Source organism: Ammospiza nelsoni, chromosome 20 (genome assembly GCF_027579445.1).
Source record: "Ammospiza nelsoni isolate bAmmNel1 chromosome 20, bAmmNel1.pri, whole genome shotgun sequence".
NCBI classification, from domain to species: domain Eukaryota; kingdom Metazoa; phylum Chordata; class Aves; order Passeriformes; family Passerellidae; genus Ammospiza; species Ammospiza nelsoni.
Genome location: NC_080652.1, coordinates 12,185,093 through 12,198,180, shown reverse-complemented (window position 1 = coordinate 12,198,180; position 13,088 = coordinate 12,185,093). Strand labels below are relative to the sequence as shown.

At 45.7% G+C, this 13,088-nt stretch overlaps 2 long non-coding RNA genes across 2 annotated transcripts; both read right to left on the bottom strand.

The window, feature by feature from the left end:
- Positions 1-606: 606 nt before the first annotated feature.
- LOC132082388 (uncharacterized) lies at positions 607-4,149 on the bottom strand. Its single transcript, XR_009419794.1, has 5 exons — positions 3,981-4,149; positions 3,293-3,356; positions 2,520-2,595; positions 1,635-1,752; positions 607-1,040 (listed from the first exon to the last, which is right to left on the bottom strand). It is a non-coding gene; the product is annotated as an uncharacterized LOC132082388 (long non-coding RNA).
- Positions 4,150-6,607: 2,458 nt separating this feature from the next.
- On the bottom strand, positions 6,608-8,251 carry LOC132082368 (uncharacterized). The gene is made up of 2 exons (XR_009419792.1): positions 7,323-8,251; positions 6,608-7,174 (listed from the first exon to the last, which is right to left on the bottom strand). It is a non-coding gene; the product is annotated as an uncharacterized LOC132082368 (long non-coding RNA).
- Between the last annotated feature and the right edge of the window lie 4,837 nt (positions 8,252-13,088).

Below are 13,088 nucleotides of genomic sequence, written 5' to 3'. Positions count from 1 at the left end.
TTCACCCCCTTCTCCTCTATTTAGAAACTACACTGGAACTTTTTTCTGGAAATAAAGACATTACCTAAATCCTCTCCCCGTGTCCTAGACAGATGGATATTCAGTTATTAGTTGGCTGGGCAGCAGTTTCTTAAATAGAATGATAAACAAGATGTGAACATTTCAGCTACAAGCAAATAGGCAAATCTGAACAAGGTACTGGTGGGCGACCACTGAAGTTATTTTGAAGGAATTTTTTAAACAATAAAATATTGATACCACAAAAATAAAGCAAAAAGCTAACTACTGGCTAAGAAAAAATTAACTTTTGACAGCAACAACATTCCAACCACACAGGCTTTTTCCCGATGTCATACCTTATAACTACCTCTCTTGGGAATTCTCATCATGTATCCCAAAAGGAATAAATACCTCAGAGCGTCCTAAAGCAAAAAGTAGCACACATGAGCTCCTCACACTCCCGGGAGGCCTGCACAGCGTGCACTGAGTCTGCAACAAATTCTGTTCAGTGAGAGTCTGCAAACAAAGGTTCAATTGATGAATTGAACTGATTGTAAAGGGAGGTTTTCTAAGCACAGAAGCACAACAAAGAACAAGCAAAAACAATTCTTAAAAAAAACCTGCAAGTTTTATTTAGCATATATGCGACTGATTTCCACCCTGTGGCTTCTCACTTTGATTCGCGTCTGTAGGTTCAGGAAGATGACAATGCACACTCTGCCTTCCCTGAGCCCCCCACAGCAGCTGAGCGCTGCTCCGTGCGCTCAGATCGTCAGGAACTGGATTGCCCGCATGGACTGGAACTGCTCTGCTGCAGATTCAGGAGAGAGAGGCTGGCTGAGGCGTCGTCCCAATTCCATTTCTGTGTGACGAGAAGCGGTTTGTTCCCAACGGGTGCAACAATCCCCAGCTCGCTTCCATGGTGAGTACCGATGGCACACAAATGGCAGCCTGAGGAAATCGTGTTCTGGGCTCTAAGTGGTCGGGACAGGGTCTGATTTTTTGTTTTGCATCTGTATGATGATTAGTACGACAGGGCCCTGATCGATGACATGGCAGCACAGAATTAAAAACTCCTCAATAGGATTACATCGACTTCTAGGAAAAGACAAAAGCCTAGGACCCTTCTGAAATCTATTTTTAATGCGAAGCACACGGATTGTCACTATGCTGTGCCTTCCAGCTTTTCAAAGCAGCTTACCTCTGAAGACCAGAAAACATTTATTTCTACAGAAACAATGGGCAACCCCCAGGCTAATCTCAGCACTACTGTTTAATAGGGGATCTGCCAGCGTGCCAGTCCAGCTTCAAGTGTGCTTTATTTCAGTCTAACATCCCCTCAAAATTCTTCTCACATCTCCCAACCCTGACATCTTATTTTTCCCTAAAGCTTCTCATCATTAGCAATTTCCAAGTAACATGGTATTTGTACAACATTCAAAAATGTCATGCTGGACTGTGCTAGAGAGTAATTTGCAAATATAAGCTTAGCAAAGTTTGAATTGACTTGTCCAGAGAAAAAACCTACAAGTGAACACCTACACCTGCCTACAAAGAGCTAACAAGCCCCTGGCAGCTGCCAGCATCAAAGCACAGCGGATGTTTCTAATACAGGGTAAGGATAACAATATCACCTTTTGTTCTCTCCAGCTTGTTTTCCCTGCAGTCATATTTTGCTTCTTATGATTTTTTTAGTCTCTGCATCTTCTTGGACAGCACCGAGCCCGACGACAAGGATACGAGAGTCTTTCCCTGCCGTAGGGAGAGAACCAGGAAAACAGTTAAAATAAGAACAGGGTAGTTTGAAATTCATACTTCCAATGAGAAGCAGCGCCTTACAAACAGAACAAAAGTAAACAAAGCATGGTACCTCCCTGGGGACAGAAGACTTACAAACTCTCCAGGATTTACAATTCTAGCGACCAACCCCTTCAGGACGGCAGCCAAGTGTCCCATGAGGTGGTGCTGCACCAAAGAACGATCTGAGAGGTTCCAAAGAGTGAAATGCACAATATTTTGCAAAGCCGTAAAATCTTGCAAAATAACAAAAATACAATAGATGTAAACTACAGGGTAAGAGTACAAGTGTTCACTTTAAGAGCAGGAACCATCCAGGTGAGCACCTGATAACTGGATCCTCACCAGAGTTTGAACCCTTCAGGACACAGAAGGGTTTTCCCCAGAAATTTCACAGACTGAGTTTTGATACAAGTATACTTGCCAGACCCTCAGAAACATCACCCATTCTCCAGGTGTCTGGAGAGAACTGCAAATGGCTCTCACGTAGTTTGAGCTAGCTCTGTAAGGTCTCAGGGTGAATTTCACCAGATGCAACCAAACTGGGCAACTCCCAGTGGGACAGAAGGAACCCAAAGCTTGGGTTCGCAGAGCTGCAGCAAATACTGAGGAAACAAACATAACAGCGTAAAAAATAATAAACCATCCTTTTTTTTTCTCTTGCTTTTGTTTTTTTCTTATTCAGATCAGCATAGCAATTAAAGAGAAGGTGAAAAACTCACCATTACTGAACATTTCATCATCTGTAGGCTGAGCATCCTTAGCACAGAGGACTCCAAAGTTAAAATTCACCGATCCCTGGGAAATAAAACCAAATATTGTATGAGAAACAATCAAAGAGCAGACGTAAAAATTTGTTTCCTCTAAGGACTTTCGGGTACGTATGTACCTTTGCATACATCCAACACATTGGAACATACACTTTATACCATCTCCTAATAAGTAAAAATTTACCTTTAAACTTTGATAGTACAGCATAAAATTATGAACTTAAATTGGTGATCTGTTATTATCAAGTTGGTGCCTAAAGTTATTTCTGCTGTCAGGTTCAAAAAAACATTAATTTTTTTTACTGGAATGAGCAATTGATTTCAAAGTCATCACAAGCCCACCAAAACACAAAGCAGTATTCACTGGATGGGTCTGTGAGCTAGAAGTAGTTAGGCTTGTACTTCCCTCTTGCTCTTCCAGAACCAATAAATCCTGTCAACAAAACCAGGATCTATAGCCCACTGCTGTGAAAGATTCTACGAGGATGATGGTTTGATTTGTGTTTAGAAGTTTTGATTTGAAATGGCCAGTTCAATGGATAAAGACAGTTTAGGTAGTATTACATTGCTATTATTATTATTTCTATTATTATTTTTACTATTACTACTGCTATTGTTATCATCTGCTACTGGAAGAAACAAACCAGTAGTACCTATACTTAATTACTTTTATTTCCAGGAAATAATAAAGAAAAAGAACCAAACCAAAAAAAGTCACTTCCTACCTTTTATATCAAGGGATGAAAAATTTCTCTTGGGCTCTTCTCCAATTTATCAAGACTCATAGCACTGAAAGGCAAACAAAACAGTGCTTTATAGAAGGGCAAGTGCACATTTCAAGGCTGAACCACCAACTGATTGCAGTGACAGCAGTTACAACATGAATCGTTCCCAGAGCCTCTGTTAAATGGAATGTTCTGTGGAACTGCCGTTTCTTTCCCAAAACACTAACTTCCAACACTTCCTAATAATATTTTGTATTTTAAAACAAAAGAAGTTAGTGAGACTCTGTGCGGAGGTCAGGTTTAAATTTATTTCCTTCTAAAGCACAGAGCTCTGTTCCATCACCCTTCACTTCGGCTCTACACTGAATCGTGGTGAGCATTTGAGGAGTGCTCAATAATCAATTCTATTTCTCTCTTTTTCTAGCTCTCTCTATTCCTAAATCATTCCAGACAAGTCAAATGAAAAATGAAAAAAACAAGTTCAGCATCAAAGTCACACTTTTTCCCGTTGTCTGGTCAAGAACAGGCTCTAAATCCACTTACTGCTGCCTTCAACGATTCAGACTTGCAAAAGCATTCTTACATATTTTACAGGTTTATCATAAAACCCACAGAACGCAAGCTCTGAATTACAGGAAAAGGTACACAGGCAAATATCTAAAGGGATCACTTATTAGTAAATACATACCTTGGTAGAGATCGCACTGAGAACCTTTCTGAGGGACTCTAAGGGACGCATGTTTTCTGAGCACCCTATAAACAAGAAAAGCTAGGATATATTACAGGACATCCCCACTTTTTCTACATATTCAAATAGTATTTTTAATAAAAACAATTCAGTCAAAAAAGAAGGAAGAAAACCAAGCTAATTTTACTCAGCTGTATTTACTGCCGATTTAGAGAAAAATGCCGGGCAGCGTCGGCCGTTGCGTCACACGTCGCGCCGGCAGCAGGGCCTGCCGGGAGTTGGAGTCTCGGGCTGGTAGCCACTCATGTGCCGCGATAGCCGTTGCGTCACACGCCGCGCCGGCAGCAGGGCCTGCCGGGAGTTGGAGTCTCGGGCTGACAGCCACGGCTCCGTCCCCCGCCACCGGGAGCTGCAGTCCCTCCCGGGCATCAAACGGGTCCTTCGCCCCAGGGCGGGGAAGGACCTGAGGCAGGACCGCTCCTCCCGAATGCCCTCTCTTTTCCCCTCCAACTCTTTTTCTTTTTTTAACTCTGTTTTTCACCCCTTTCCCTTCCCTTCCCTTCTGCTCTCCTGCTTCCTTTCCTTTCCTTTCCTTTCCTTTCCTTTCCTTTCCTTTCCTTTCCTTTCCTTTCCTTTCCTTTCCTTTCCTTTCCTTTCCTTTCCTTTCCTTTCCTTTCCCCTTCCCTTTCCCTTTCTTTTTCTTGTATTTGTAATCTTGGTTTTCCTTCCTAGCTTTAGAATCAAAAAGCAGCAGTAGTAACTTTCAGGCTACCTGGGAGTAAAAAAAACCCCCAAAACTATAATGATTGAAAGAAAACTATTTATTCCCTGGGAGCCTGAAATTTTCTACTGCTGCACATGACACAGAGCTTTTTATTCCTTCTTATATACAGTTGATATTTTATACTCGCTTTATACACCGCCCCCTGCCGTCTGCACCGGCGCTCTGCAGGCAGAGCGCTGCGGCGTCGTTCGGTTCTGTTTAAATAAACTCGGCTAAATTAGGCTTGGTTCGGCTTAGGTCTAAAATCGTTTCGGTTCGGCTTTTCGTCTAAATTCGGCTTTTCCGGCTCTTCGGCTGAACTCGGCCCGGTTGGGCTAAAGTCGGTCATATTCGGCTCTTTGTCTAAATGCGGCCAATGTCGGCTACAGTCGGCTATCATCGGCTCTTCGTCTCAAGTCGGCTGTGTTCGGCTACACTCGGCTCTTCGTCTCAAGTCGGCTGTGTTCGGCCACACTCGGCTCTTCGGTGAAACTCGGCTATTTTCGGTCACACTCGGCTCTTCGGTGAAACTCGGCTGTTTTCGGCTACACTCGGCTCTTCGGTTAAACTCGGCTGTTTTCGCCCACACTCGGCTCTTCGGCTCTTCGGAACTATTCGGCCCGGCTCGGCTCCCTCAGGGCGGGAAAGCGGCTGTCAGAGGACCCCGGCACAGCGAGGCGTTTACCCACATGCCTGTCACAAACCCGCCGAAATACGCCCGCCCGCGGTGCCGCTGAGACCACAGCATGTGTCGGGTACACTTGAAACGTCACAGAAAATACCACCGGGGCCGCGCCGGGGTCGGTATTCCATGCAGGCAGTCCAGTGACACCCAACCCGGTCCTCCACTTCCCCGCCCTTTTCGCCGCCCTGTTGAGAAGGTCAACCAAAAGTCCGCGACATCCGCGACGCGCCACTCCCAAGGTGGCGGCCTCTCGGCGCAGGGCTGCAGTACCGCGCTCTGCCCACAAGGCGGCAGCACTGCCGCCCGCCCCAGCCGGGGGCGCAGCGCGCCTCGGGGCTGCGGGCAGGCAAGGTGGCAAAAAAGAACAGGGGCGACCCCCGCCAAAAACTGCTCTGAAATAAATGCCAAAAACCTGCCTCTTACCCCACCAGAATCAAACAAGGCCCCTTGCTTTAAAGCCATGTTTAAATAAATTTTTTATTTCCATTTTTCGTATTTATATTCACATGCATAGCTATAGTGGACATTGATGTAGCATATAATTTATATAACATTCTATTTCTATTATTTATATTTACTTATATTTTGTGCTTTTATAAATATCTTTCCACATTGATTGCATATTTCTATGTCTAAAATTACATTTCTATCATGCTTTCACTATTTAAAATACAAATCCCATCCTAACTAAATAAATACAAAAAAGCTCTATTCTTTTAAACTACATTGAAATATTTTTATATTTATAGCGCTCATGACTATATTCACATTTATATTTGTAGTTTATACTTAAGTATTATATTAATCATTATGTATAACATGTATCCTATTCAAATAAGAGATAAATTATTTTCCTAATTATGTACCATATCTACTGCTACAACTTATTTTTCCTTACATTTTTAATTTTTATATTAACCTTCAGCTATTTATGATCTATTTCTATTCTTAGATTTCTACCTTTATATTATTTGTATTTATAATGTTTATACTAAAACACCTGCTTTTGCCAAATAAAAAAAAATCCCCTTTATTTTAAACTACTTAAAAAAACCTAGAGTATATCAATCTGGTATAACATATAACAAATGATAGATATGATAGATGTAAAATTGATATAAATATTGTAGTGTATTATAGGAAATAAATAAAAATCAATATGATCCATAACACAAGTAATACTGTATAAATGTTATATTTATGTTATTTTATATTTCAAATAATTTAACATTTCTTTATATATTTGCATATACTTGACAAACATTTCTATATTTATACTTGGGTTGCGATTTTTTTCTGGGTGTTTTCTGGGTCTTTTCTTGCCCTTCTTCGAATTTTTTTCTGGGTTATTTCTTGTCCATCTTGGGGGTTTTTTCTGGGTTTTTTCTTGCCCATCTTCAGACTTTTTTCTGGTTTTTTTCTTGCCCATCTCAGAGTTTTTTTTTGGGGGTTTTTTCTGGGTTTTTTTCTTGCCCATCTTGGGTGATTTTCTGGGGTTTTTCTATGTTTTTTTCTTGCCCATCTGGGATTATTTTCTGGGGTTTTTTTCTCGTTGCTTTCTTGCCCATCCTGGGCTTTTTCTGGGTTTTTTTCTTGTCCATCATGTGGTTTTTTTCTGGTTTTTTCCTGCTCATCTTCGTCTGGTTTTCTGGGTTTTAAGCCAAAATCGGTACATATCATGTCAGTTCATGCAATACAACCCGGCTGGGGATTTTTTATTCTAAATTTAACAAGGAGTCGCAAAACCTGGAAAGCAAAAGTCACACACACAAGGTTAAATCCAGTCAGCATGCACTCACACACGCAGAAACGAGCAGACACAGACAGACACAGCCACGTGCTCTCACACACGCTCACACAATCTTTCCACTTAAATGCTCACTGCGGCCCTTACTCGAGATGCTGAAGAACGTGCTGTGACACATCTTCTGGCTGCCGCTCCCTGAGGTAAAATGGCAGATCCTGGGGAAATCAGCAGCCTCGGGGACCTGTGAGACGACAGGAAGGGTCAACGAGTGGCTATCTGACAGCTAGGACTTGTCTCCTCTCTGGACTGATAAATTTTCTACCCAAAATCCAATAGAAGACAGATGTATAGGTACATAGAACATAAGCCACCATAGGCAGATACAATACAAGCCAGGACTTGCAAAAATTCTCTGGAAGATGAATTCTTGCGCCCTATTCCCTTTCAGAAGAAGGAACCTACACAACTACTGCAGTCATCTGAGGAGGTGCATCTGAAAAAAAAGTTAGGACAACAGTCAGACGGTTCAATGATAACTGAAGAGCTCCAGATATCCTGTGTCCATCTACAAATCCCATCTAGAGTCCAACTACACCCCACACTGCACATTACAAATCCCCGGGCCCTCTCCTATTGCACCAGGCTATGCGGCAGGGCAGAGCAGCTCGGGCACAAATGTGTGCTGACAGCCGTGACACAGGATGGACAGGACAGGACAGACAACGGGGACACAACACAGACAGAAAATTCTAGGCAAGGAAAATGGCTGCAAGGACTGAGAGAATGCAAAAGGAGATGACCGAGTTCAAACTGATGGTGAGCTGATGAGGCTCAGAGAACCCCGAAGGAAGAAGATGATAACTGAATGATTTCTTCTAAGAACTGCAAAGATGGATGCCTAGGAATCCTACGGTCAGAATCCTCTACCTAACCTCATATTACGCCAAGTCCTAATCCACCAAAATGGATCCAGGTGGGGGCATAGCTGTCCATACAGCCCAGACCAAGACCTGACAAGACATCAGATGCGATGCTTCCAAAGACAGAAGAGAGTCTGACGCCTGTCTGAGCTCCCCAGTCAAAAGTTCTGTGGCCTGGGTGCCAGGACAGAAAATGCAGAGATCACAGATGCTAACAATGATGCCAAGATTAATGACAGGCACCCCTAAGGTAAAAGACATGGGATACACAAACAACACACAATTCACAACAGACAAGTGACACAAGACACACCGGGACTGCTCTGCCCTGCTGCACACCTCAGCACTGTGATCAAAAGTGATACTTGGCTTCTATGGGGCCTAAGGGGCCACTTCATTAACACCCCCCCACCTCCAAACTGGACTCAAAACCCCCTCCCTGTAATCCCCAAACCAGCACCGTGCTTTCAGCCCCTCTGTGGGTCATGGCCCTCTACTTATCTCTCATACATCTGGGGATGCTGGTCCCTGTCAGGTGCAAAGAAAGGCCACCTCATCAGATGGGAAGGTCCTGCTGGCACCGGGCTGGTGTCTCTCAGACAGCTAGATTAAAGAGAAGCAAACATCAGTGCCTGAACTTGGCACCGCATCGGCCAAAACCCCACCGCTCTGCTACTCACCGCGCTCCTAAGAAGGCCCGGCACCTCCTAACCCTGACCCTCTGCCACACGTGGAATGCATCTGCACCTGAAAGAAAGTTAGAACACATGTCAAACATCACCAGGATAACTCACAAGCTGCAAACACCATATGTCAATCTAGGAACAACATCTAGAGCCCAAGTACAGCCCACATTACAAATTTCAACTCCCCAAGGCTCGTCCTATTGCAGCAGGCCATGCGGCAGGGCAGAACAGCTCCGGCAAAAAACGTGTGCACACACCCGTGACACAGAAAGTGACAAACAGGGGGGACATGAAACACGACACATCATGCTTGTGGTGAGGGCCTCGAGGGGAAAAGGCAAAAGGGACCCCAAAGACACACCAGGGAGCACGGCACACCGGACAACACGACACAGACCGGAGCTGTTCTGCATTGCCCGCCTGAAAGCTGCCATCAAAAGTAGAGCCTCTCCCTTTAGCTGTCCTAAGAGGCCTTTGGAGAAGATTGCTTTCCCCACTGCTCATTTTTGAATCTGTCCCAAGAACTCCCAATCTGCTACTCCACCATCTCCAGACCGTGGCCCCCGACTTATCTTTTGGATGATCGGTGAGGGGAATCCACGCTGCACCTGAAATGAGTCTGCCTTGGAGGGCTCTGTGATGGCCTGTGAGCCTCTCGGTCAGCTGCAATCAAGAAAACCAAAACCAAAGTATGAGTCCAGAGTTATGTGGGCCAAATCCCTGCAAGTCAGCTACTTGCCCTCTCCTGAGTGTGCCTGGCTCCTTCAGGCTCCAGCTTCATCCTGATTCCAAGGCTGTGGCCTTCATTAGAAGTGGCACCTGGGTTACAGAAAGACAAAGTTAAATGGCATTCCTCTGAGTGCAGTGGATCACCTTGTATGCTGTAAGCCATGGGAATGCCTCTGCTAGGCTTCTGAACAGCTTTGTGTGGGGGGGCCCTCAAATAAACACCCTTTCTCACCATGCTGCTTGCAAACCCGCTCCCAAGAAATCCTAAACTGGATACCTGATCACCCTCCCTCTCCCAGGCACCATCCTCAACTCACCTGAAGCCTCAATCTCAAACATCATCCTTGACACTGGGCAGATCCCTCTTGTGACACGATGAATCTGCTGAAAAATTGTTGTGCTTGAGAGCTGAGCAATAACAGCCAATTCTCTCCACTGCTCACCTTGACTGCTGGCATCCAGATTGACTTCCTGAAAAGAAAGACAAAGAACAGAGCTGTAACACACTCACCATACACACTTCTGCTGCAGAGACAAATGGGGCCTCACCTGCTCGGGGCAATCCCCTCACCCGGGATGGGGCCCTCTGGCACACATTTAATCCATCTGAATCTGAAAAAAAAATTAGGACAAGAGTCACACTCTTGTAGGATAACTGATGAGCTCCAGATGCCCTGTGCCCATCCACAGATCCCATCTAGTGTCCAACTACACCCCACATTACACATTCCAAGTCTCCAAGACTTCTCCTATCGCACCAGGCTGTGCAGCACGGCAGAGCAGCCCCATCCCAAATGTGTGCAGACACCCGTGACACAGGACAGACAGGACAGACAACAACAGGGGACACAACAGGAAAAGAAATCTCTTGGCAAGGAAAATGGCTGCAAGGACTGAGAGAATGCAAAAGGAGATGAGTGAGCTGAGACCGATGGTGAGCTGATGAGGCTCAGAAAACCCTGGGGGACGAAGATGATAACTGAATGATTAATTCCAAGAACAGCAAAGATGGATGCCTAGGAATCCTACTGTCAGAATGCTGTACCTAACCTCATATTATTACAAGTCCTAATCCACCACAATGGATCCAGGTGGGGCATAGCTGTCCATACAGCTCAGAACTAGACCTGACAAGAAATCTGACTGGATGCTTCCAAAGAGGTAACTTTTGACTGGGGAGCTCAGACAGGTATCAGAAACTCATATATGGCCTGGGTGCCGGGCCAGGGAATGCAGAGATCAGAGATGCTAACAATGATGCCAGGGGTACTGACAGGGCCCTCCAAAGGTAAAAGACATGGGATACACAAACAACACATAATGCACAACAGACAAGTGACACGAGACACACCGGGACTGCTCTGCCCTGCACACGTCAACACTGTGATCAAAAGTGAGACTTGGCTTTTATGAGGCCTAAGGGGCCACCTCATGAACATCCCCCACCGCCAAAGCTGAATCAAAAACTCCACCCAGTATTTCCCGAAACAGCACCATGACTTCATCCCCACTGTGGGTCGTAGCCCTCTACTTATCTCTCATACAGCTGGGGATGCGGGTCTCGGGTGCAAAGAAAGCTCACCTTGTCAAACGGGAAGGTCCTGCTGGCACCGGGCTGGTGTCTCTGAGACAGCTAGAGTAAAGAGAACCAAACATCAGTGCCTGATCTTGGCACCGCATTGGCCAAAACCCCACCGCTCTGCTACTCACCGCGCTCCTAAGAAGGCCCGGCACCTCCTAACCCTGACCCTCTGCCACACGTGGAATGCATCTGCACCTGAAAGAAAGTTAGAACATATGTCAAACACCACCAGGGTTACTCACAAGCTGCAAACACCTTATGTCAATCTAGGAATAGCATCTAGAGCCCAAGTACAGCCAACATTACAAATTCCCCCTCCCTATGGTTCGTCTTATTGCAGCAGGCCATGCGGCAGGGAAGAACAGCTCTGGCACAAATCTGTGCACACACCCGTGACACAGAATGTGACAAACAGGGGGACATGAAACACGACACATCATGCTTGTGGTGAGGGTCTCGAGGGGAGAAGGCAAAAGGGACCCCAAAGACACACTAGGGAACACAGCACACCGGACAACAGGATACAGACCGGAGCGGTTCTGCACTGCCCGCCTGAAAGCTGCCATCAAAAGTAGAGCCTCTCCCTTTAGCTGTCCTAAGAGGCCTTTGGAGAAGATTGCTTTCCCCACTGCCAATTTTTAAATCTGGCCAAAGAACTGCCAACCTGATACTCTCCCATCGTCTCATCTCCAGACCGCGGCCCCCGACTTATCTTTTAGATGATCGGTGAGGGGAATCCACGCTGCACCTGAAATGAGTCTGCCTTGGAGGGCTCTGTGATGGCCTGTGAGCCTCTCGGTCAGCTGCAATCAAGAAAACCAAAACCAAAGTATGAGTCCAGAGTTATGTGGGCCAAATCCCACCAAGGCAGCTACTTGCTCTCTCCTGAGTGTGCCTGGCTCCTTCAGGCTCCAGCTTCATCCTGATTCCAAGGCTGTGGCCTTCATTAGGAGTGGCACCTGGGTTACAGAAAGGCAAAGTTAAATGGCATTCCTCTGAGTGCAGTGGATCACCTTGTGTGCTCTAAGACATGGCAATGCCTCTGCTAGGCTTCTCAGCCTTGTGTGGGGTGCCCTCAAATAAACACCCTTTCTCACCCTGCTGCTTGCAAACCCGCTCCCAAGAAATCCTAAACTGGATACCTGATCACCCTCCCTCTCCCAGGCACCATCCTCAACTCACCTGAAGCCTCAATCTCAAACATCATCCTTGACACTGGGCAGATCCCTCTTGTGACACGATGAATCTGCTGAAAAATTGTTGTGCTTGAGAGCTGAGCAATAACAGCCAGTTCTGTCCACTGCTCACCTTGACTGCTGGCATCCAGATTGACATCCTGAAAAGAAAGACAAAGAACAGAGCTGTAACACACTCACCATACACACTTCTGCTGCAGAGACAAATGGGGCCTCACCGGCTCGGGGCAATCCCCTCGCCCGGGATGGGGCCCTCTGGCACAGATTTAATCCATCTGAATCTGAAAAAAAAGTTAGGACAAGAGTCACACTGTGGCAGGATAACTGATGAGCTCCAGATGTCCTGTGTCCATCTACAAATCCCATCTAGTGTCCAACTACACCCCACATTACAAACTCCAAGTCTCCAAGACTTCTCCTATCGCACCAGGCTGTGCAGCACGGCAGAGCAGCCCCATCCCAAAAGAGTGCAGACACCCGTGACACAGGACAGGACGTGACAAACAATAGGCACAAGACACAGACAGAAATTTCTTGGCAAGGAAAATGGCTGCAAGGACTGAGAGAATGCAAAAGGAGATGACCGAGCTGAGACCGATGGTGAGCTGATGAGGCTCAGAGAACTCTGAAGGAAGAAGATGATTACTGAATGATTAATTCCAAGAACAGCAAAGACGGATGCCTAGGAATCCTACAGTCAAAATCCTCTACCTAACCTCGTAATATTACAAGTCCTAATCCACCATAATGGATCCAGGTGGGGCACAGCTGTCCATACAGCTCAGAACAAGACCTGAAAA